The sequence below is a fragment of the Mus caroli genome, chromosome 13 (genome assembly GCF_900094665.2).
Source record: "Mus caroli chromosome 13, CAROLI_EIJ_v1.1, whole genome shotgun sequence".
Lineage (NCBI taxonomy): Eukaryota > Metazoa > Chordata > Mammalia > Rodentia > Muridae > Mus > Mus caroli.
The window spans coordinates 78,691,432-78,716,718 of record NC_034582.1 but is presented as its reverse complement, the minus strand read 5'-3'; positions in this window follow the sequence as shown (position 1 = coordinate 78,716,718).

Genomic DNA, 25,287 nt, shown 5'->3' with positions numbered 1-25,287 from the left:
TCCAGTGATGGCCGACTAGGCCATCTTTTGATACATATGCAGCTAGAGACAAGAGTTCCGGGGTACTGGTTAGTTCATCATGTTGTTCCCCCTATAGGGTTGCAGATCCCTTTAACTCCTTGGGTACTTTCTCTAGCTTCTCCATTGGGAGCCCTGTGATCAATCCAATAGCTGACTGTGCTCATCCACTTCTGTGTTTGCTAGGCCCCGGCATAGTCTCACAAGAGACAGCTATATCTGGGTGACTGCTCAGTGACCATTTTATTCTCTCTCTCTCTCTCTCTCTCTCTCTCTCTCTCTCTCTCTCTCTCTCTCTCCCTCCCTCCCTCCCTCCCTCCCTCCCTCCCTCCTTTTCTCCCTCTGTCTTCAACCACTCCCTTCCTACCTACAATGAGTTTAGAAATTTAGGTTAAAAATATTTGAGTTCAACCAAAGGAATATAAGCAGTGGCTTGGCAAAGGGGGCTAACAAATGGAAATTCTTGACTTAATCTTCATGAAGCCCTCATTCATAAGAGCCAATGTTTCATTTTATTTTGGTTCCGGGATAGAATCTGTGGATTCAAATGTCAGGAAAACACTCTATAGCTAAATGGTATCCACACACCAATTAATGAATGAATGAATGAATTAATTAATTAATTAATTAATTATAGACACAATTTCTATGTGTAGCACTGGGTGCCCTGGGACTCTGTAAACTAGACTAGCCTTCAGTTCACAGAGATCCACCTCCTGGATGCTGGAATTAAAGGAGTGCACCACAGCCTCTGCTACCACTGCTGCTTCTGCTTCTGCTATTGCCACCACCACCACCATGGAAAGCACACATATACAAGGAAGCTGAACAGTGACCTTCTCAATGATAACTTGGTCAAGGAAGAAATAAGGAAATTAAAGTCCTTTCAAAATCTAATGAAAATGAGGGTACATCATACCAAAACTTATCAGACTCAATGAAATCAGTGGTAAGAGGAAAACTTTTACTTCTAAGTGCCTCCAAAAAGAAACTGGAGAGAGCTTGCATTATACTCAAACTTATGGGACACAAAGAAAGCAGTGCTAAGAGGAAAACTCACAGCAATGAGTGCCTCCAAAAAGAAACTGTAGAGAGCTTACATTAGCAGCTTGACAACACATCTGAAACCTGCAGACCAAAAAGAAGCAAATACACCCAAGATGAGTAGAAGGAAGCAAACTCTGGGCTGAAATCAGCCAAATAGAAATAAAAAGAACTATATAAATAATCAACAAAACAAGGAGCAGGTTCTTTGAGAAACTCACAAAGGTAAATAAACCCTTAGTCAGACAAACCAGAGGGCACAGAGACAGTATCCGAACAAATAAAAACAGAAATGAAAAGAGAGACATAACAATGGAAATTGTGGAAATTCAAAAACATCATCAGGTCCTACAACAAAAGTTTATACTCAACTAAATTGGAAAAATGGGATGAAATGGACAATTTTCTAGACACATACAAGGTGCCAAAGTTAAAACAGGATGATATAAACCATCTAAACAGTCTCATATCCCATGAAGGAATAGAAATAGTCATTAATAGTCTCCCAACCAAAAAAAGCCCAAGACTAGATGGGTTTAGTGGAGAATTCTATCAGACCATTAAAGAAGACCTAATACCAATACTCTTCAAACTATTCCACAAAATAGAAACAGAAGATAGACTACCCAATTCATTCTATGAATCCACAATTGTGCTTATACCTAAAACACACAAAGACCAAACAAAGAAAGAGAATTTCAGACCAATCTCCCTTATTAACATTGATGCAAAAATACTCAATAATTTTTTTTTCTATCTGGGATCTCTCTGAGGTGAGTCCACACAGGAGAGAGTGCAGGCTGCAGAAGCAACAGAGCTTCTTGGATAGGGTGCCTTTGGACCTTCATTCTCAGGCAGGAGGCAGAGCTGACCCTCAGTCCTCTGTACACCTCCACCACCAGAGGAGAGCTTGCCTACAGGGAGTGCTCAGACCCTACCCCAGACTCAGGTGTGATCGCCACTTTCTTTTCTTTTCTTTTTTTAAGGAATTTTTATTAGATATTTTCTTCATTTACATTTCAAATTCTATCCCCAAAGCCCCCTATACCATCTCCCTGCCCTGCTCCCCAACCCACCAACTTCCCCTTTACTGGGGCATATGATCTTCGCATTTTTCTATGCTGAGTCTCTCTGAGGCAAGTCTGGGCAGGAGAACTCAAAGGAGCAGAAGAAACAGAGCTTCTTAGACAGGGTCCCTTGGGGCCTTCACCCTCAGCCAGGAGGTGAAGCTGATCCTCAGTCTTTTGTGCACCTTTCCTGCCAGGGGAGAGTTTGCCTACAGGGAGTGCTCTGACCCCAGGGATTCAGGAGAGAGCTGGTCTCCCAGGAGTGCTGACAGAGGCTAAAAGACTCATAGGAGGAACAAGCTACAGCCAGAGACAGCCAGTACAACTAACACCAGAGATTACCAGATGGCAGAAGGGAAGCATAAGAATCTGACTAACAGAAACCAAGACCACAGGGCATCATCAGAACCCAGTACTCCCACCACAGCAAGTCCTGGATACCCCAACACACCTGTAAAGCAAAATTCAGATTTAAAATCATATCTCATGATGCTGGTAGAACATTTTAAGAAGGATATTAATAACTTACTTTAAGAAATACAGGAGAACACTGCTAAACAGGTAGAAGTCCTTAAAGAGGAAGCACAAAAATCCCTTTAAAAAATTACAGGAAAACACTGCTAAAGAGGTAGAAGTCCTTGAAGAGAAAACACAACAATCCCTTAAAGAATTACAGAAAAACATAATCAAAAAGGTAAAGGAATTGAACAAAACAATCCAAGATATAAACATGGAAGTAGAAACAATAAAAAAAAACCCAAAGGGAGACAACTCTGGAGATAGAAATCCTAGGAAATAAATCGGGAAACATTCATGCCAGCAGCAACAGCAGAATACAAGACAGAAGATTGAATCTCAGGTGCAGAAGATTCCATAGACAACATGGACAAAACAATCAAAAAAAAAACACAAAATGCAAAAAGATCCTAACTCAAAACATCCAGGAGGTCCAGGACACAATGAAAAAACCAATCCTGAGAATAATGGGTATAGATGAGAATGAAGATTTTCAACTTAAAGGGCCAGCAAATAGCTTCAACAAAATAATAGAATATAACTTCACTAACCTAAAAAAGAGATACCTATGAACATACAAGAAGCATACAGAACTCCAAATGGACTGGATGAGAAAAGAAATTCCTCCCAATACTTAATAATCAGAACAACAAATGTAATAAATAAACATAGAATGTTAAAAGCAGTAAGGGGAAAATGTCAGGTAACATATAAAGGCAGACCTATTAAAATTACACCAGACTTCTCACCAGAGACTATGAAAGCCAGAAGATCCTGGACAGATGTTATTCAGACCCTAAGAAAACACAGATGCCAGCCCAGGCTACTATGCCCAGCTAAACTCTCAATTACCATCAGTGGAGAAACCAAAGTATTCCATGGCAAAACCAAATCCACACAATATCTTTCCATGAATCCAGCCCTTCAAAGGATAATAAAGGGAAAACACCAACATAAGGATGAAAATTACACCCTAGAAAAAGCAAGAAAGTAATCCTTCAACAAACCTAAAAGAAGGCAGCCACAAGAACAGAATCCCAACTCTAACAACAACAACAACAAAAAAAAATAGGAAGCAATAACTACGTTTCCTTAATATCTCTTAATAACAATGGACTCAATTCCCCAATAAAAAGACATAGACTAACAGACTGGCTACATAAACAGGACCCAACATTTTGCTGCATAGAAGAAACCCACCTCAAGGACAAAGACAGACACCACCTCAGAGTAAAAGGCTAGAAAACAATTTTATGAGCAAATGTTCTCAAGAAACAAGCTGGAGTAGCCATTCTAATAACGAATAAAATTGACTTCCAACACAAAGTTATGAAAAAAGACAAGAAGGGGCACTTCATACTCATCAAAGGTAAAATCTACCAAGATGAACTCTCAATTCTGAACATCGATTCTCCAAATGCAAGAGCATCTACATTCATTAAAGACACTAGTAAAGCTCAAAGCACACATTGCAATGCACACAATTTTAGTGGGAGTCTTTCACACCTCACTCTCATCAAACTAAAGATCCTGGAAACAGAAAATAAACAGAGACACAGTGAAACTAACAGAAGTTATGAAACAAATGATTTAACAGATATCTACAGAACATTTTATCCTAAAGCAAAAGGATATAACTTTTCCTCAACATCTCATGAAACCTTCTGCAAAATTGGTCATATAATTGATCACAAAACAGGCCTCAACAGATACAAAAATATTGAAATTATCCCATGCATCCTGTCAGATCACCACAGACTAAGGCTGATCTTCAATAACAACATAAATAATACAAAGCCAACATTCACTTGAAAGCTCAACAACACTCTACTGAATGATAACTTGGTCAAGGAAGATCACTGGAAAGATAGGTGCATTGGACATGCAAACTTTATATTCCCCAGTACAGGGGAACGCCAGGGCCAAAAAGTGGGAATGGGTGGGTAGGGGAGTGTGGGGGAGGTTATGGGGGACTTTTGAGATAGCATTGGAAATGTAATTGAGGAAAATAAGTAATAAAAAAATATTTTTTAAAAAAAAAAAGAGTTTAATGAAAATGAAACCAGAACATACCCCAACTCATAGGACACAATGAAAGCAGTCCTAAGATGAAAACTCATTATCTCCAAGTGCCTCCAAAAAAGAAACTGGAGGGTGCATACACTAGCAGCTTGATAGCAAACCTAAAATCTCTAGTACAAAATGAAGTAAAGTCACCAAAGAGGAGAAGACAGCAGGAAATAATCAAACTCAGGGCTGAAATCAATCAAGTGGAAACAAAAAGAACTATACAAAGAGTCAACCAAACCAGGAGCTAGTTCTCTAAGAAAATCAACAATATAGATAAACACTTAGCCAGACTAACTAGAGGGCACAGGTACATGATCCTAATTAACAAAATCAGAAATGAAAAGAGAGACATAACAACAGAATGTGACAAAATAAAAAATATCATCAGATCCTACTACAAAAGCTTATGCTCAACAAAACTGGAAAACCTGGATGAAATGAACAATTTCCTAGACAGATACCAGATAACAAAGTTAAACCAGGATCAGATTAATTACCTAAACAGTCCCATTTCCTCTAAAGAAATAGAAGCAGTCATTAATAGTCTCCCAACCAAAAAAAGCCCAACCAGATGGGTTTAGTGCAGAGTTCTATCAGACCTTCAAAGAAGACCTCATTCCAACTCTACTCAAACTATTATAAAACAGAAACAGAAGGTACTCTATCAAATTCATTCTATGATGCCACAATTACTCTGATACCTAAACCACACAAAACCCAACAGAGAAAGAGAACTTCAGACCAATTTGCCTTATGAATATCAATGCAAAAATCTTCAATAAAATTCTCCCTAACCAAATTCAAGAACACATCAAAACAGTCATCCATGATGACCAAGTAGGCATCATCCCAGGGATGCAGGGATGGTTTAATATACCGAAATCCATCAACATAATCCACTATACAAACAAACTCAAAGACAAAATTCACGTGATCATCTTGTAAGGTGCTGAGAAAACATTTGATAAAATCCAACACCCCTTCATGATTGAAGTCTTTGAAAGATCAGGAATTGAAGGACCATACCTAAACATGATAAAAGCAATATACAGCAAACCAGAAGTCAACATCAAACTAAATGGAGAGAAACTCGAAGCAATAACACTAAAATCAGGGACTAGACAAGGCTGCCCACTTTCTCCCTACCTATTCAATATAGTACTTGAAGTCCTAGCTAGAGCTATTAGACAACAAAAGGAAATCAAGGAAATACAAATTGGAAAAGAAGAAGTGAAAATGTCACTATTTGCAGATGATATGACAGTATTTATAAGTGACCCTAAAATCTGCCAGAGAACTCCTAAACCTGTTAACAACTCCAGTGTAGTAGTTGGATATAAAATTAACTCAAACAAGTCACTGGCCTTTCTCTACACAAAGGATAAACAGGATGAGAAAGAAATTAGGGAAACAACACCCTCACAATAATCACAAATAATATAAAATACCTTAGTGTGACTCTAACTAAGGAAGGGAAATATCTGTATGATAAGAACTTCAAGTCTCTGAAGAAAAAAATCAAAGATCTCGGAAGATGGAAAGATCTACCATGCTCATGGATAGGCAGGATTAATATCCTCAAAATGGCTATCTTGCCAAAAGCAATCTACAGATTCCCTGAAATTCCCATCAAAATTCCAACTCAATTTTCACAGAGTTAGGGCAATTTGCAAATTCATCTGGAATAATAAAACACCTAGGATGGCAAAAACTTTTCTCAACAATAAAAGAACCTCTGGGGGAATCACCGTCCCTGACATCAAGCTGTACTACAGAGCATTTGTCACACACACACACACACACAAACTACATGGGACTGGTACAGCGACAGACAGATAGATCCATGGAATAGAATTGAAGACCCAGAAATGAACCCACACACCTATGGTCACTTGATCTTTGACAAGGGAGCTAAAACCACCCAGTGGAAAAAAAGAAAGACAGCATTTTTAACAAATGGTGCTGGCACAACTGGCGATTATCATGTAGAAGAATGTGGATTGATCCATTCTTATCTCCTTGTACAAAGCTCTAGTCTAAGTGGATCAAGGAACTCCACATAAAACCAGAGATACTAAAACTTATAGAGGAGAAAGTGGGGGAAAGCCTCGAAGATATGGGCACAGGGGAAAAATTCCTGAACAGCAATGGCTTGTGCTGTAAGATCAAGTATCAACAAATAAAATTGCAAAGCTTTTGTACTGCAAAAGACACTCTCAAAAAGACAAAAAGGCCATCAACAGTTTGGGAAATGATCTTTACCAACCCTAAATCCTATAGGTGGCTAATATCCAATATATATAAAGCACTCAAGAAGTTGGACTCCAGAAAACCAAATAACCCCATTAAAAATGGGGCTCAGAGCTAAACAAAGAATTCTCACCTGAGGAATACTGAATGGCTGAGAAGCACCTGAAGAAACTGTTCAACATCCTTAATCATCAGGGAACTCCAAATCAAAACAACCCTGAGATTTCACCCCACACTAGTCAGAATAGCTAAGATCAAAAAATTAAGTGACAGCAGATGCTGGTGAGGATATGGAGAAAGAGGGACACTCCTCCATTGCAGGTGAGATTGCAAGCTGGTACAACCACTCTGGAAATCAGTTTGGATGTTCCTCAGAAAATTGGACTTAGTACTACTGGAATATCCGGCAATACTACTCCTAGGCATATACTCAGAAGATGTTCCAACTTGTAATAAGGACACATGCTCCACTATATTCATAGTAGCCTTATTTACAATAGCTAGAAGCTGGAAAGAACCAAAAGAGAAATGGATTCAAAAAATGTGGTACATTTACACAATGGAGTACTACTCAGCTATTCAAAACAATGAATTTGTGAAATTCTTAGCGAATTGGATGTATCTGGAGGATAGCATCCTGAGTGAGGTAACCCAATCACAAAAGAGCACAAATGATATGCACTTACTGATAAGTAGATATTAGCCCAGAAGCTTAGAATACCCAAGATACAATTTGCAAAACACATAAAACTCAAGAAGAATAAATACCAACGTGTGGATACTACGTTTTTTCTTAGAATGGGGAACAAAATACCATTGGAAGGAGTTACAGAGACAAAGTTTGGAGCTGAGACTGAAGGAAGAACCATCCTGAGACTGCCACACCTGGGGATCCATCCCGTAAACAATCACCAAACCCAGACACTATTGCATATGCCACAAGATTTTGCTGACAGCACCCTGATATAGCTGTCTTGTGTGAGGCTATGCCGGTACCTGGCAAATACAGAATTGGATGCTCACAGTCATCTATTGGATGGAACACAGGCCCCCAATGGAGGAGCTAGAGAAATTACCCAAGAAGCTAAAGGGTTCTGAAACCCTATAGGAGAAACAACAATATGAACTAACCAGTACCCGCAGAGCTCATGTCTCTAGTTTCACATGTAGTAGAGGATAGCCTAGTTGGTCATCAATGGGAAGAGAAGCCTTTGATCTTGCAAAGATTATATGCCCCAGTATAGGGGAATATCAGGACCAGGAAGCGGGAGTGGGTGGTTTGGGGAGCAGGTGGAGGCGGGAGTGTATAGAATATTTTTGGAGAGGAAACTAGAAAAGGGGATAGCATTTAAAAGTTAAATGAAGAAAATATCTAATAAAAAATTTAAAAATAAATAAAATAATACAATTCTTGCTAACCAAATCCAAGAGCACATCAAAATGATCATTAACCATGATCAAGTAGGCTTCACCCCAAGGATGCTGGGATGCTTCAATATATTGGAATCCATCAACATAATCTACTACATAAACAAACTTAAGGAAAAAAACACATAATCATTTCATTAGATGCTGAAATAGTATTTGATAAAATTCAACATCCCTTCATGTTAAAAGTGTTGGAAAGACTAGGAATACAAGGCCCATACCTAAGCATAGTAAAAGAAATATACAGCAAACCAATAGCCAACATCAAATTAAATGGTGAGAAACTGGAAGCAATCCCACTAAAATCAGGGACTAGACAAGGCTGCCTACTCTATCCCTAATATTCAATATAGTACTTAAAGTTCTAGCTAAGGCAATTAGACAACAAAAGGAGGCTAAAGGGAAACCATTGGAAAATAAGAAGTCAAAATATCACTATTTGCAGATATGATTGTATATTTAAGTGATTCTAAAAATTCCACCAGAGAACTCCTAAAGCTGATAAACAACTTTAAACAAAGTGGCTGGATACAAAATTAACTAAAACAAATCAGTAGCCTTCCTCTATTCAAAGGATAAACAAGGCTGAGAAAAAACTAGGGAAATGACACCCTTCACAATAGCCACAAATATTATTACATAAGTTGGTGTGATTCTAACCAAGCAAGTGGAATATCTGTATGATAAGAACTTCAAGTCTCTGAAGAAAAAAATTGAAGAATATCTCAGAAGATGGAAAGAGCTCCCATGCTCATGGATTGGCAGGATTAATACAGTAAAAATGGCCATCTTTCCAAAAGCAATCTACAGATTCAATGCAATCCCCACCAAAATTCCAACTCAATTCTTCATACAGTTAGAGCAATTCTCAAATTTATTTAGAGTAACAAAAAAAAACCATAATAGCAAAAATTATTCTCAACAATAAAAGAACTTCTGGTGAAATCACCACTCCTTACCTCAAGCTGTACTACAGAGCAATTGTGATAAAAAAAAAAAACTGCATGGTATTGGTACAGTGACAGGCCAGTAGATCAATAGAATAGAATTGAAGACCCAGAAATGTACCCACACACATATTTGTCTTTGTCAAAGAAGCTAAAACCATCCAGTGGAAAAAAGACAGCATTTTTAACAATTTGTGCTGGTGCAACTGGCGGCCAGCATGTAGAAGAATGCAAACTGATTCATTCTTATCTCCTTGTATAAAGTTCAAGTTCAAGAGGATCAACGACCTCCACATAAAACCAGATACACTAAAACTTATAGAGGAAAAAGTGGGGAAGAGCCTCAAACATATGGCTGCAGGGGAAATATTCCTGAACAGAACACCAATGGCTTGTGCAGTATGATCAAGAATCAACAAATGGGACTTTATAAAATTGCAAAGCTTTTTTAAGGTAAAGGACACTGTAAAAAAGACAAAAAGGCAACTAACTGATTGGGAAAATATCTTTGCCAATGTTACACCCAATAGAGTGATAATATCCAGTATATACAAAAACCTCAAGAAGTTAGACTCCATAGAACCAATAACTCTATTAAAAGCAATGGGATAAGAGCCAAACAAAGAATTCTCAACTGAGGAATATTGAATGGCCAAGAAGTACCTAAAGAAATGTTCAACATCCTTAGTCATCAGGAAAATGCAAATCAAAACAACCCTGAGATTCCACCTCACACCAGTCAGATTGGCTAAAATAAAAAACTCAGGTGACAGCTGATGCTGTTGAAGATGTAGAGAAAGAGGAAGACTCCTCCATTGCAGGTGAGAATGCAAGCTGGTACAACCACTCTGGAAATCAGTTTGGCAGTTCCTCAGAAAATTGGACATAGTATTACCTGGGGACCAAGCAATACCACTCCTGGGCATATACCCAGAAGATGCTCCAACATATAATAAGGACACATGCTCCAATATGCTCATTGCAGCGTTATTTATAATAGCCAGGAGCTGGAATGAACCCACATGTCCTTCAATAGAGGAATGGATACAAAAAATGTGGTACGTGTATACTCAGCTATTAAAAATGATGAATGCATGAAATTCTTAGGCAAATGGATAGAACTAGAAAATATCATCTTGAGTGAGGTAACACAGTCGCAAAAGAACAGACATGGTATGCACTCACTGATAAGTGGATACTAGCCCAAAAGCTCCAAATATCCAAGATACAATTCAGACCACATGAAGCTCAATAAGAGGAAAGACCAAAGTGTAGAAGGTTCGGTCCTTCTTAGAAGGAGAACAAAATATTCACAGGAGCAAATATGGAGTTAAAGTATAGAGCAGAGACTAAAGAAAGGCTACCCAGTGACTGTTCCACCTGGGAATCCATCCCATATACAGTTACCAAACCCAGATACTATGTGGATGCCAAGAAGTGCATGCTGAAAGGAGCCTGATATGGCTGTCTCTTGAGAGGCCCTGCCAGAGCCTTACAAATACAGAGGCAGATGTTCCCAGACAACCATTGGACTGAGCATGGGGTCCCCAATGGAGGAGTTAGAGACAGGACTGAAGGAGTTGTAGGTTTTTGCAACCCCATAGGAAAACAAAAATATCAACCAACCAGATACCCCAGAACTCCCAGGGACTAACTCGTCATCAAAGGAGTACACATGGCTCCAGCTGTATATGTAGCAGATGATGGTCTTGTCATGCATCAGTGGAAGGAGAGGTCCTTGGTCCTATGAAGGCTGGATAGATGCCCCAGTGTAGGGGAATTGAGGGCAGGGAGGTGGGTGTGGGTGGTTGGGTGGAGAAACACCCTCATAGAAGCAGGGGAAGGTGGATGTGATAGGGTGTTTCTGGGAAGGAGGGAAACCAGGAAAGGGGATAGATAACATTTGACATGTAAATAAAGAAAATATCCAATAAAAAATACAGTCAGTTTTTATACATAAGTTTCTGATCAGCTTTTCTGAATAAAAGTTTTTAAAGATATACTTGAATTAGGGGAAGAAGGTCAGAAAAATAAACACCCAAGGTCATTCACAGCATAGGGGGAAATTGTTTTGTCATTTACATTTCAGGTGTTTATGGAAAACACAGCCCAGATTGGTCCCAAGTTGTCAGTGACCCTCTCAGCCCTCTCAACTCACCTCTGGGTCCAGGGATTACAGGTGTGTACTACCTCACCTGCCTTGCAGTTGCTTTTTGAATCGGAGTTGATTTCTCAATTAGAATACAGAAGCAATGATGTTGTACATTTATGAGTCTAGAGATAAGAGGCCTTATACACACTACTCAGTAACTCCCTGAGCACCCCATGACTACCGTATGAAACATTCATCCTAGCATTACCAGATGAGTAAAACCATTCTAGATCAGACAAGTTCCATGTCACCAGCCAGCTAACCACCAGCACATGAATAAGTCTGTCATTCAGACCTGTCCTGAACCTCAAAAGCTACCCAATTGACTGCTATAACAAATAAATACTTAGTATTTTAATGCCCTGTCATAATATGATTTGTTAACAGCAATGCATAAGTGACAACTTCAAATGAAATTGGTAATTCACATTGCATTTGTCATCTATGTCTGCCCATTGACACATTTGTTTATTTGATATTTGTTTAGTCCTAATTAAATATTAACTGTTAGCAAATAGATTATTCAACAAACTTTCACTTCATATCTACTTACCATCAGTACACAGAATACAAAAATGGGAACTGAACATGTAATGTTTTTCAGCAGTAAAAATAGACATTGGGGTGATCACAAAGGAGCAACACAAGGTAATTCAAGAAGTCCTGGAACTGTTACATGTGGAACTATGATTCTACAGGTGTCAAATGCCAAGTCCTGTGTGTCATACTGAATTTCTCTGTCTCTGTGTGCATATTTTTTTAAAATGCCAACTATGATGTAAATTCAGCACAGATCATGACAAGTGAATCTAAGAGCATAACAAATCCTGTAACTGCACTAAGGTAGGCAGGGAAGAGAGGAAAGGAGAAACTGATTGATGGAAGGAAACTAAAGCAGTGTTATCACTAGGTATACCCAGTTAGTTTGAAGCCATTTCACCCTGAATGCACCAACCTTCCCAGGTATGCTATGGTGAAGACAAAGAGTATGTGCATCTGCAATGTTGATGTGAGCTTCTTGGTCTCTCAGTAATCCTAAAATGGCTTTGTGTGTGTGTGTGTGTGTGTGTGTGTGTGTGTTCTCTTGCTTCTTTTTTAAAAATAGAGAGAGCTAGGAGGTATGGTTTCATTCCTTTAATCTCTGCACTCAGGAAGCAGAAGCAGGTAGATCTCTCAGTTTGAGGGTACAGAGCAACTTCCATGACAACCAGGGCTACACAGAAAAAGCCTATTTTGTAAAGCCAAAAGAATAAAAAAAAATAAAATAAATAAAAAATAAAATATATAAAGAGAAAGGCATATAAATAAAAGTAATACATTATCATAAGCAACTGTGCATATTCTTTTCAGAGATCGGTTTTCTTACTTTATCCCCTGATAGGTATGACTACATTGACTCCTGACATCTTAGTTTGGAAATCTCATTGTACAACACACACACAAACACACACTAGTCTACACTCGAAAATAGTATGTATAGGATCTCACTGAATGAAAACACGGGGTGTTATATGGGGTCGGGGGCAGTAGGTCAGAGACTGGCAGCATGGTGCCTGACAGGAGTCTACAAATTGATTGTAGTTCAGGCAGGAAAAGCTTTACTAAGCCAGGCAGCTTATGTGAGACCCAGGCTATATATGATGAGTCGATCTAAAAAATAGAGAAATATCAGAATTAAATGATAGTGTATACCAAATAGACTGAACAGATATCCACCATGTATTTCACCAAAACACTAAAGAAAACACTTTCTCCTCAGCAACACACAAAAATTTCTCCAAAACAGACCACATCTTGAAAGGAAAAAATGATAAATTAATTAAATAATAAAAATTACATAGGAGAAACACACAGTGAACATCACTATATATCTGATCTGACCAAAATGCAATAGAGCTTAACATAGACAGCAAACAAATCTCTAGTAAGTACAGACTCATGAGATGAAGCAGCTCATTACTGAATGATGAATGAATCAAGAAAGAAAGAAATAAAGAAACAAAATTTCCTGAATTAATTTCCTGAAATTAAATGAATACACAACAAAACAAAATGTGTGGGACACACTGAAGGAAATGTTTCCTGTGAGGAAAACATACAGCTCTAAGTGCCTACATCAAATAATGATAACAAGAACAACAACAAAAGATAGTGATACAACTCAAAAATTTGGAAAACACAAAAGCAAAGCAAATCTAAACCAAGTCAACACTGAGAATTAATAAAAATCATAGCAGAAATCAATAAAATAAAAGCAAACAAAGAAAACACCAAGGACAACAAATCAGAGGACTGGTTCTTTAGAAGGATAAACAAAATTGACAGAGAGTTGGTTTAACTAACTAAAGGAAACAAAGAGAACACCCAAATTAACACAATCAAAAGTGAATAGGGAAACATTACAGCACACACAAAAAAGTCAGAATTTTATAAGGAAATATTTAATAAGTTTGTGCTCCATGAACATACACAGAAACACACACATGCATATATGCACATATACAAAAAATGAATTTCTGTATTAAACCAACCCACCAAATGAAAAAATAAAAAGTAAAGAACACAAACCATATAAAAGTGAGAAGGTTGAAATAGTAATTTAAAAACTTCCAAATTTATGACGTCAAAGGACAAATGGATTCATAGCAGAATTCTACCAGATGTTCAAAAATCTATAGCCAGTCCTTCTTAAGATATTCTACCAAACCTCTTATATGACATCAGTATCATTCTAACATCCAAACCAATATCTGGTTTTGGTATTAGACACAATAATAAAGGAAAAAAACTACAGACCAATATACCTAATGAGCATAGATTCAAAAACACTCCAAACATTTGCAAACAAAAAACAGACATGCATCAGAAAGATTGTATACCATAACCAAGTTGGGTTAAATCTTTGAGGTGGAGGATGATTCAATACATACTAGTCAATAAATGTAATAAATCACATGAATAGACTTAGAGACAGAAGTTGGAGACATGATCATTGCGATAGATGAATTAAAAGCCTCTTATAAATCAAGCATAACTTCATTAATAAATGTCCTAGACCATGTATGACTAGAAGGAAAATACCTCAACAGAATAAAAACATAGGAGAAACACACAGACAACATCACAATAAATGGAGAAAAACTTGAAGCAGTCCTGCTGAAGTCAGATTGAGGTAGGGATGTCCACTATCTCACTGCTTTTTAATATTGCATTTAAAGCCCTAGCACTAATAATAGGGCAAGAACAAATTGGTACAATAAAAAGTCAATTGATCCCTATTTGCAGATGATATGCCAAAGTTCTAACAGAAAATTCTAGAAACTTAACAATGTGGAAGAATCAACTTGCACAAATCAATAGCTTTTCTATCCACCAACAAGCATACAGAGGTGATCATAGACAGTTCCATTCACAATAACTTCAAAGAAATAAAATATCTAAGGATAAACCTAGACAAGGAAGTGAAGGACCTCAACAATGAAAACTAAATTCATGAGGAATACACTGGGAAATGAAAGTCCATCCCCTTCTCAAGGATTTATATTGTGAAAATGACAGTGTTATTAAAAGCTATTTGCAGATTCAATGCAACATCAATCAAAATATCCACCTCATTCTTCATGTATTATGAAAAAAAACTGCCCTATATTCCATATGGAACCATAAAAGTCCCCAGAGAGGAAAACAACACTGAACAAAAAGAGCATTGCTGGAGATATGACCATCCCAGATCTTAAGATATATTACACTGCACAGTAATTAAAAACTATATAGTACTGGCCCAAAAACAGACATGTAGCTCAGTGGATGAAATCTGTAAACCAAAACACAACGCATGTTAATTCTGCCATTTAATATTTGACAAAGATGTCAAAAGCATATATTGCATGGATGATGCTAGGAAAGACAAATGCTTACAAACAGCAGATGAAATTAGAACTGCATGTGCCACCTTTCATAAAAACTAATTTCAAATGAATAAGAAACCTAAAGCTGAATCTTAAAACACTGAAACTGCTGGAAGGAAATGCAAGCAACACCCTACATGATACAGATGTAGGAAAGAGCTTCCTGATTAGGACTCAGTTTGCCCAAGAATTAAGATCAACAATTGGTAATTAGAACTTCATAGAACTAAAAGTCTGCACAGCTAAAGAAACAATCCACTAGGTGAAATGGATAACCACAGAATGGAAAAGAATCTTGGCCAGCTATAGATATGAGCGATGAGTAATATATGGAACATATAAAGAACTCAAAAAATTAATAAGAACAAATGACTCCTTCAAACAGTTATTCTGGGATTTGGACAAAGTTCTTGAAAGAAGAAAATTGACTAAGAAATATGTCAATTTTCATTATCCCTATTCCTTAGAGAAGTGCAAATTAAAACAACTTCATGGCTTCATCCTATCATATTCAAAATGGCCAAGAGCAACAAACAAGTGCTTGAGTGGATATGAAGGAAAAGGAAACTCATTCACTATATTGTTGCAAAACAATAGAGCCCCTCTAGAAATAAGTGTGGAGAAGTCTCAAAAAATTATAAATAAATCGATCATATGACCTAGCTATACCATTCCTTGGCATATGCCCAGCAGACTTGGTATGCTCCTCCAAAGTTACTTGCTTATGTTCATTGCTGCTTCATTAACAACAGTTAAGAAATGAAACTAAATAAATGTGCTTTAATCAATGAATAGATAGAGAATATGTGTTACCTATACACAGTGGCATAATATTCAGCTTGTCCTCATTAGGGTTTTACTGCTGTGAACAGATACCATGGTCAAGGCATCTCTTAGAAGTACAATATTTAACTGGGTTAGCAGGTTCAGAGGTTCAGTCCATTATCATTAATGTGGGAGCATGGTAGCGTCCAGGCAGGCATGGTGTAGGAGAAGCTGAGAGTTCTATGACTTCATCTGAAGATTCATAGGAGAACACTGACTTCTAGGCAGCTAGAATGAGGGTTTTTAAGCCCATGCCCACAGTAACATATTTCCTCCAAAGCTAATCCAACAAGGCCACACATCCTAATGGGACCACTCCCTGGGCCAAGAATATACAAACCACCACACAACTGTATTGCATATGCCAGCAAGATTTTGCTGAAAGGACCCTGATATAGCTGTCTCCTGTGAGGCTATGACAGTGCCTGGCAAATACAGAAGTGGATGCTCACAGACATCTATTAGATGAACACAGGGCCCCCAATGAAGGAGCTAGAGTAAGTACCCAAGGAGCTGAACGGGTCTGCAATCCTATAGGTGGAACAACAATATGAACTAACCAGTACCCCCCAGAACTTGTGTCTCTAGTTACATATTTAGCATAGGATGGCCTAGTCAGTCATCAATGAGAGGAGAAGCCCTTGGTCTTGTGAAGATTATATGCCCTAATACAGGGGAATGCCAGGGCCAGGAAGGAGGAGCAGGTGGGTTGGGAAGCAGGGTGGGGGAGGGTATAGGGGACTTTTGGAGAGGAAACTAGGAAAGGGGATAGCATTTGCAATGTAAATGAAGAAAATACCTAATTTAAAAATGAAGACATTAAAAAATCTTAAAGATAGAAAAAAACTGTAAAAAACAAACAAACAAACAAACAAATAAATACTATTATGGAACCAGAAAAGATAACCGAGATTCATAAAGACAAATGTCACATGTTTTCTGTTCTCAGAGGCTCCTAGTTTCAAATCTTCAGATGTGTATAAATATCCTAGAGTTACAACACAAACCAGGAAATTTTAAAAGGACCATTATTGGAGTGAGGGAATTACGAAGTCATACAGAATGGAATAGGAGGGAACACATGATCTAATAAAAGAATGGAAAAAATGATGTATATATCTAATTAGGAAGGTGGGGGATAAATATAGAAGTTACAAGGAGGTAGGTAAAATAACAATAAGAATTTCTGAGCATCATTAGCAATCATACTATTGACTCTCTACCTAAATATATGTGCATACAATATATGTATGTTGATATATAAATATGTATGTAAAGTTGAAATAAAATTTCCTTTTCTGTGTTAACCATGCTCCCTGCAAGAGCTAAAGACCATCTAACCAAAACCCCAACATTTGGTGCAAGGAGCTCTCTTTTAAGTTGTTCATCAGAGTTGTCCAAGAGATTCCCCAAATATTACTAATGCTATTGCCCTGGGTTGCCCCCCCCAACAAAGAAGAAGCTAAGTTCTTATTGCTGAAGATACTATTTATTAACTTCAGACACAGGGTCCAGAGGCTCCTGATCCAGGACTTATTTGAAATCTTTGTCCCTGAAGACTATCTTTCATAATATCGGAATGTACCATGCAAGCTGCCAGAGGAGGGAAGTAACCAAAAGTCCTATCCTACTGATACCAACGAACAATACCAATGGCTAACACAGCAGAGTAAACCTAATAGTATAGTACAGGCATGCATACCTAGTGGCAACCAACAGCTCTCAAACTGAACTGAAGAACAACAGAGAAATCATGTTGGTAATAAAAACCTAGCCAGCTACTTAGGGTTAATGAAGTCACAGATCTTTGAGAAGAAACTACAGCTATCACTTTACTAAACTAGCATAATCCCTAACTATATTATAAATATTGGTTCTTAATACGTACATACAAGTGTAGATCTCATCCTTTATCATTTAAATTTCTCTGGAACAGACAGAGATCATTACAGAAAACCACAACAAATCAAAATGCAGAATTGTGGAGCCTAGTCCCAAAGGATTCATAAGCAGAACACTCCTGCATTTAAGGCTCAGGAAACATTCTGGAAGATGTCATAGAACCAAGGGGATAGGGAGTTGGCTGTGAGATTGTGTCTTTTAGAAATTTCAGAAGCTACACTCATAATGCCTCAAAACATGACTGCCTAAACATTACCTGAACAAAAACAACAATAATAGACATGCTGATATAAGTGGAGAAAAGCAGGGGTGCTCAACTCTACACAAAGACCTACAAGCAAAAAAAAAAAAAAGAAAAAGAAAAAGAAAAGAATGCTGAAAAGAGGAGAAATAGTCTTTTCCAGGGAGAAGCACATCAATTATTATTCAGTATTAGTCAGCCCTGAAAACATACATATACATACAAGAAACATTATATAGACTGAGAAGGTTGTAGTTTTGTATTTAAAAATACACACAGAGACACATATGCATTCGCAAGTGTATATGTACATGTCTGTGTGTGTGTGTGTGTGTGTGCGTGTAAACAATAAATGGAAAAAGAGAGTATACATAAGAGCAGAGGAGTATATGGTAGGGTGGCTTTGTAGTAAGAACAAGGAAAGGGAGATGCTTTCAAAAATTCCAAGAAATAATTTTTAAAAATAAATAATAGCTGGATAGTATTCCATTGTGTAAATGAACCATATTTTCTGTATCCATTCTTTCATTGTGCTACATCTGTGTTGCTTGCAACTTATGGCTATCACAAATGAGACCACTATGAACATAGTGGAACACGTGTCCTTGTGGTGTGGTAGGGCGTGTTTTGGATATACCCTCAAGAGTGGTATAGCTTGGGTTTTTAGGTAGATCTATTTCCAATTTGCTGAGGAACTTCCAGATTGTTTTCCAGAGAAGTTGTACCAGTTTGCAATCCTACCAGCAATGGAGGGGTGTTCCTCTTTTTCCTCATTCTCAGCAACATGTGCTGTCACCTAAGATTTTGATCTTAGCCATTCTGATTTGTGTAAGGTGGAATCTCAGGGTAGTCTTGCAGTATTATGATTGTCATGTGGAAGTGAAATTAGACCTGTCTCACTTGATTCAAAAGACCAAATCAAAAACATAGGAGTAAAATTTCATAGGTCTACTTACCTAAGCAATTACAAGTAAGTTTAAATACATTTAACCCAGAACCCCAAATGTAACATACCCAAAGGAACAGAGGAGTTTGCTTCTCTCAAGTAAACAAATGAAAATAGTGTAATCTCTTTTCAAAATTTTATAATCACAACTCCAGTCCTTCATACTTCAATGTGTGTCTTCTACCTCGTGGCCTAGTATGGTTGCTTATATTCTAAGCATCATGACTCTTTTCTAGCAGATAGAAAAGAAATGAAAAAGAGCAACAATTGTATCCCCTATGTTTGCCAGTGATATATACAACTTCTGCTTATATCTATTAGCCTGCATTTAGTCATATACCTTTGTTTAGCTTATAAGAGTTTCTGTGTCTGCATGTTGCCTTTCTTCTGTGGGCTCGTGTCCAGAGTCTCCTCTTCCAAGACTTAATGTGACCTCAAATACAATCTCATTTTAAGAGACTGGATCAAAGTTATCATAGGAAATGGGAGGTAGAATTAGTCCATCATTATCTCCATTCTTCACCTCTTCATGATCTGTTTACTAAAATTCACTGGACCTTGAAATCAGGAAAGGAAAATGAGAATGGGATAGAAATCTAAGAATTTCAGTAGTTACTGGCTAACTAAATTCTAGCTGTATTGACAGAGAGCACACAACAAACAAGAGGTAAATTTCCCAAAAACTTAATAATAGTGGTTGGAGGAAACAGTGTGAGACATATATATTCCATTTTCATAATATTTTAAATAACTATTTTAGTATAATATGTGTAATATCATAAGAATATTTATAAGCTGTTTCTGTGGCTACTTCTAGAGATTTAACTCGGACAGCAATCAATATGCCTTGCTTTGGAGAATATAAGGAGATTCATTAATTACCCCTGTCTTATACTTTTTTCCACAACATAATATTAGCCAATAGAACAAAGAAATAACATAATTGTATACAAGAGGTTTTAAATTTTTTTAAAAAATGTTTCATAAAAACTTTCAAATTTCACAATTCTGACCTTTGCAACAATGAGCTGAGATTATCTCTTCAATTTCTATGTAAATTTCATATCTACTGTCACCTTATTCAGAGTTTATAGATTCCTTCATTTGATAATTATTTCGTGGGTGATGACTGCCAAAAGCTGTGGCTGCAACAGTAAATGAAACCTTCACAGTCCCTGACAGACTCTTTCAAAAACAGTGTACTGTAGAGTGGTATGCAGACAGGTAGACAAGCAATTACCACAGTAGGTGGGAAGCACTCCAGTAGGACAGGCATAGGGGTGCCTGCCTCTGTCTAAGACATCAGGCAAAGATTCCTGGATAAGGAGTGTTTAGTCAGCAAGCAAATATGATGAAAGTCACTCCATTTATACCTTTTTCTTCCAGCTTTAATTTGAAAATGTTCAAAACAATATATTCTTTATTTGACTTAATTTTCCTAAAATTATTTATGTGTGTGCACGTGTATATGTTGTGTGTGTGTGTGTGTGTGTGTGTGCACAGGCACGCGTGCGCGCGCACGCGCATAAATGCCACTGTATGTATGTGTATGTCTGAGGACAACTTAGAGGAGACAATTATCCTGTTCCATTATAAGGGTTCAAGATAGATTGCCATGCTTGGGGATAGTGTCATTGTCTGTTGAGTCATCTTGCTGACCCCAAAATTTTTTTGTTTTATATATATATATATATATATATATATATATATATATGTGTGTATATATATATATGTGTGTGTGTGTGTGTGCGTGTGTGTGTGTGTGTGTGTATGTGTGTGTGTGTGTGTGTCTAATCTAAGTCACTAATATATCTGTTTGCTGTATTTCCTCAATTTCTCTTTCAACATAAGCACACACACACACACATTTTTTTCTCAACCCTCTTGAAAATCAGTTGACTATAAGGTGACACATTATCCCTAAATATTTTAACACTATAGACATGCAATATACAATTATTACATCTGGGCTGGTGAGATAGCTCAGTGGGTAAGAGCACCCGACTGCTCTTCCGAAGGTCAGGAGTTCAAATCCCAGCAACCACGTGGTGGCTCACAACCATCTCGTAACGAGATCTGACTCCCTCTTCTGGAGTGTCTGAAGACAGCTACAGTGTACTTACATATAATAAATAAATAAATCTTTAAAAAAGAAAAAAACAATTATTACATCTAAGAATTTAAAATTCAATAATGTCAGCCTGTATGAGCCCATAGTCAAATATCTCAAATAATCCTTAAAATCATTTATAGCTTATTTTGTTTATTTTATCCAGGATCCATGTGAGGTTTATTTTAGCATGGTTGACAGTAAACAAGCAAGAACTAGATTCCACCTTTCCTTTCAGAAGAGACAGCATTTCAATCTAAGTTGCCAAGGAAGAAGAGCTCTGGGTCTCCAATTGAAAGCAGGTGGCATTTCTCATCACTCCTTAAACAGTATTGATGTTTAGAATTCTTGACACCTGATCTGAAAATTCTTATTTTTCCAGTTCCCCAAACACTGCTGTCATGTTCTCCCCATTAAAAGTGATGTCCACAGAAGGGCTGGGTCTGCGTCCTACACTGTCAGGCTTACCTAGCCGATATTCTTGAGGTGACAGGAGTTGTACTTGATAGCACCTGCCTGTGAATCCCAGTTTTCCTTACATCACCCCCAGCACTCATCCAGATCTTTTTGCAGATGACCTTCACTAGACAGAATTCATTCATGGGCATCACTGGGGATTTCCTCTCTTCAGTTTTGTACTGCATCTAGTACTGTACCTGATGTTTGCTGAATGAGCAAATTACAAATGAAAATATACCCATTTATCACTTCCAAATGACTCTCTGAAGTATGGTTGCCTACCAGTAACCATGGTACACATTCATAGGTATTTATAAATTTGCATCCTATTACAAGCATGCAAGTTTAACACCAGTGAAATTTTTTCACCTCAGCTTGTAGGGAATAAAATGCCAATGTGTTTTCATGGCCTCCCTGCATATGTTGGTAGTAAAATATTCACGACTTAGAGAATTATGCAGTGTGTTTTCAATAGAAGCTTTTGAAAGCCACTTTTTCCATTAAAACTGTCAGTTTGGTAATACAGCCATGATTTCAAAGCAAAGGAGCATTATGGCACAAATCAAAGATAGATTACAATTTTTATGTTTACATATTCTAAGACCTTTACAGTGTAAAGTTGTTGGATTCCTTTTTAGACTTGATGTAAGTCTCATCCATTTTTGAATTAGAATACATCACCTTCATTACGAACCAAATAAACCTAGTGTATAATCTATGTGGTATCTCCAGGCATTGTACCTGTGCTATTCGCTAGCAACCTCAAAGAAAAAGAACAGCATCAAGAACTGGAAAAAAATATTTCTGATGGTTTTATTCTTTTAATAAATGAATTTCTATATCTTCTAGGTCATGTACATTGGGAAGAAATATGCCCATATCCCCAAAAATCTACAATTACACCATAACTTCTGGCCAAGTAACATGCTGAATCAATAAACTTATAACCAAGAGCCATCAAATATAATAGGATACTTTTTTAGCCAGGAAAAATGTATCAATATCTTAATGAATTACTTGTAATAGAAATCTATCAGTGGATTTGTGGTAAGGAAGGAAAGGTCCTTGAAAACAAGAAAGACTCTGTTTCTTAATTATAGGTTACAACACACACTTGGGCATACTCAGTAGCAAGTGGGGGAGGAGGATAAAGGTAATTAAAATCTTAAAATAACACTATTTGTCCATAAGTGATGAGCTTCTTCCATGACACATGGAAGTGACAAGATGATTGCCTGCTTAAATACTGTGAGATAATATGGCTCAAAGATTCGCATCTTTCACAATATGGTGGCAGACAAGGACTGTATAAATTATACTAATGCTGGAATCATCCTCCAGACCTAGATTCAAATTAAATGAAGATGGGATATTTAAGCATTCCTTCTGGTCTATATGTCTCTGTAAAGGGGGGAAATGAATTACAGAACTATGTAAAGCAATCAAGACTAAAAATGTTGGCTTTGGACTCAAATACTGTGAGTTTAAATTCTCTTACAATCACTCCTCCTCTAAAAACAGCCATTCTATACACTGATTTCTCTGTCTCTAAATTGGAGTCGCAGACCCTTAATCTTGCCAATCCCAGGCCATTGCTAATACCTTTCTCCTTTCCCCACCGTAGGTAGAGGACATCACTGCTTGCTCTCTGTGTTCTTGGAGCTATAGCAGTGGCAGCGTGGTGGGATCCTGAAGTGAGATGTGCACAACTGTCTCTGCAGGAGTAGGAGGAAAAGATTTCTTTTCCTGTGAAAATGCCTGAAGTATCTGGCTCGGCCTCTTTATTTGTCATCTTACCAGACTAAAGTCATCTCCTAAATTGCAACAACCCTCTTGTAGCTTAAAGGGAAGGCCTGGAAATTCCCAAAGAAATGATCCCTGCCATCATGGAGCCACAGGATAGTCATCCACAGTTCTCATTCTCCAAACTTCTTTCCATATAAGAAAACTAAGCATCTATTTTAAGGTTCTTAGCCAATTATAGCTGCAATTGCCCTAATTAATGCAATGAGATAACCGCATGAAGTTGAGTGGTGGGTGGATAAGAATGACCCCCATAAGCTCGTATGTGTGAATACTTGATCCCCAGTTGGTTTGAACTGTCTGGGGAAGAGAAGAGTTGTTAGAAGCGTTGTGTCCATGGGAACAGGCTTCTTCGGTTTCAAAAAACTAGCACCATTCCAAGTGTATCTCTCTGTCTTATGATTATGTCTCAGGATGTAAGCTCTCATCTACTACTCAAGTACCATGCCTGCCTGTCTGCTGCCATGCTCCCTCCCACGATGGTTATGGACTCTAACTTCCTGAAATGAGGGCTAGCGTGTGATCATTTGCTTTGGTCATGGTGGTTTATCGCGGCAATAGAAAAATAACGAACCAAAGGTAAGTGAAGGCTGTTAAGTAAAACAGTTCACCCAGCACTCTGATACAGTGTGAGAAGATTATTGCTGATTAGCGGTGGTTCTCATACTAGCAGTGTCATTATTATATCTTTAATCCTACTAGGGAAAAGACTGTTCAACCCATAGGACAGCTCATTGTTTATAGCCTTTGATGCTATGAGTTCAGAGCAGAGGTTACCTGGGAATGTATGGATCCTCAGGTTTAATTTGCTCTGAAGAGAGCCAAACATTGGGAAAAAAAAACTAATGTGACTCTGAGACAGCATTGGCTGAAAGCCATGGTCACTTCATGCATTGAGAAATCAGGATCACTACAAACTCACTGTGAGAGAAACAAGGTAGAGAATGGGTAATGTGGAGTTACATGCAATTTAATTATATAAGCACAGGGATTTTGAAAATAAAATACATATATTAACATAAATGTGTATGTGTGTTTTGTCTATATGTATGTTTGTGTACTACGTGAGTGTCTGGTGCCCAAAGAGGCTAGAAGTCATCAGATCCCCTGGAACTGAAATGACAGATGCTGGTGGGTTGCCATGTTGTTGCTAGGAATCAAACCTGGGTCTTCTGGGGGAAGAGTCAATGTTCCTCTGAGCCATCTCTCCAGTCCCAGGAAATTACCTCTGTGAAAATTCTTCATTAAGGACAGGGACTCCACACGAAAACCAGCAGAGTCAACTAACCTGAATTCTTGGGAGCTCCAAGAGAATGAACCACCAAAAAGTCCATCAGCTGGACCTACTCCATCTATCCCTGCACATATGTAGCAGATGTGCAGCATGCTCTTCATGCAGTTCCCGCAGCAACTGGAGCAGAGACTGTCCCCGAATCTATTGCCTGCCTATGGATCCTGTCCCCCTAATTAAGGCACCTTGTCTGGCGACAGTGGGAGAGGATACGCCTAGTCCTGTAGTAACTTGATGTGCTGGGAGCAGGGTGATACCCAGGGGATCTCCGCCTTCTCAGAGGAGACATGGAGAGAAATAGGGGAAGGAT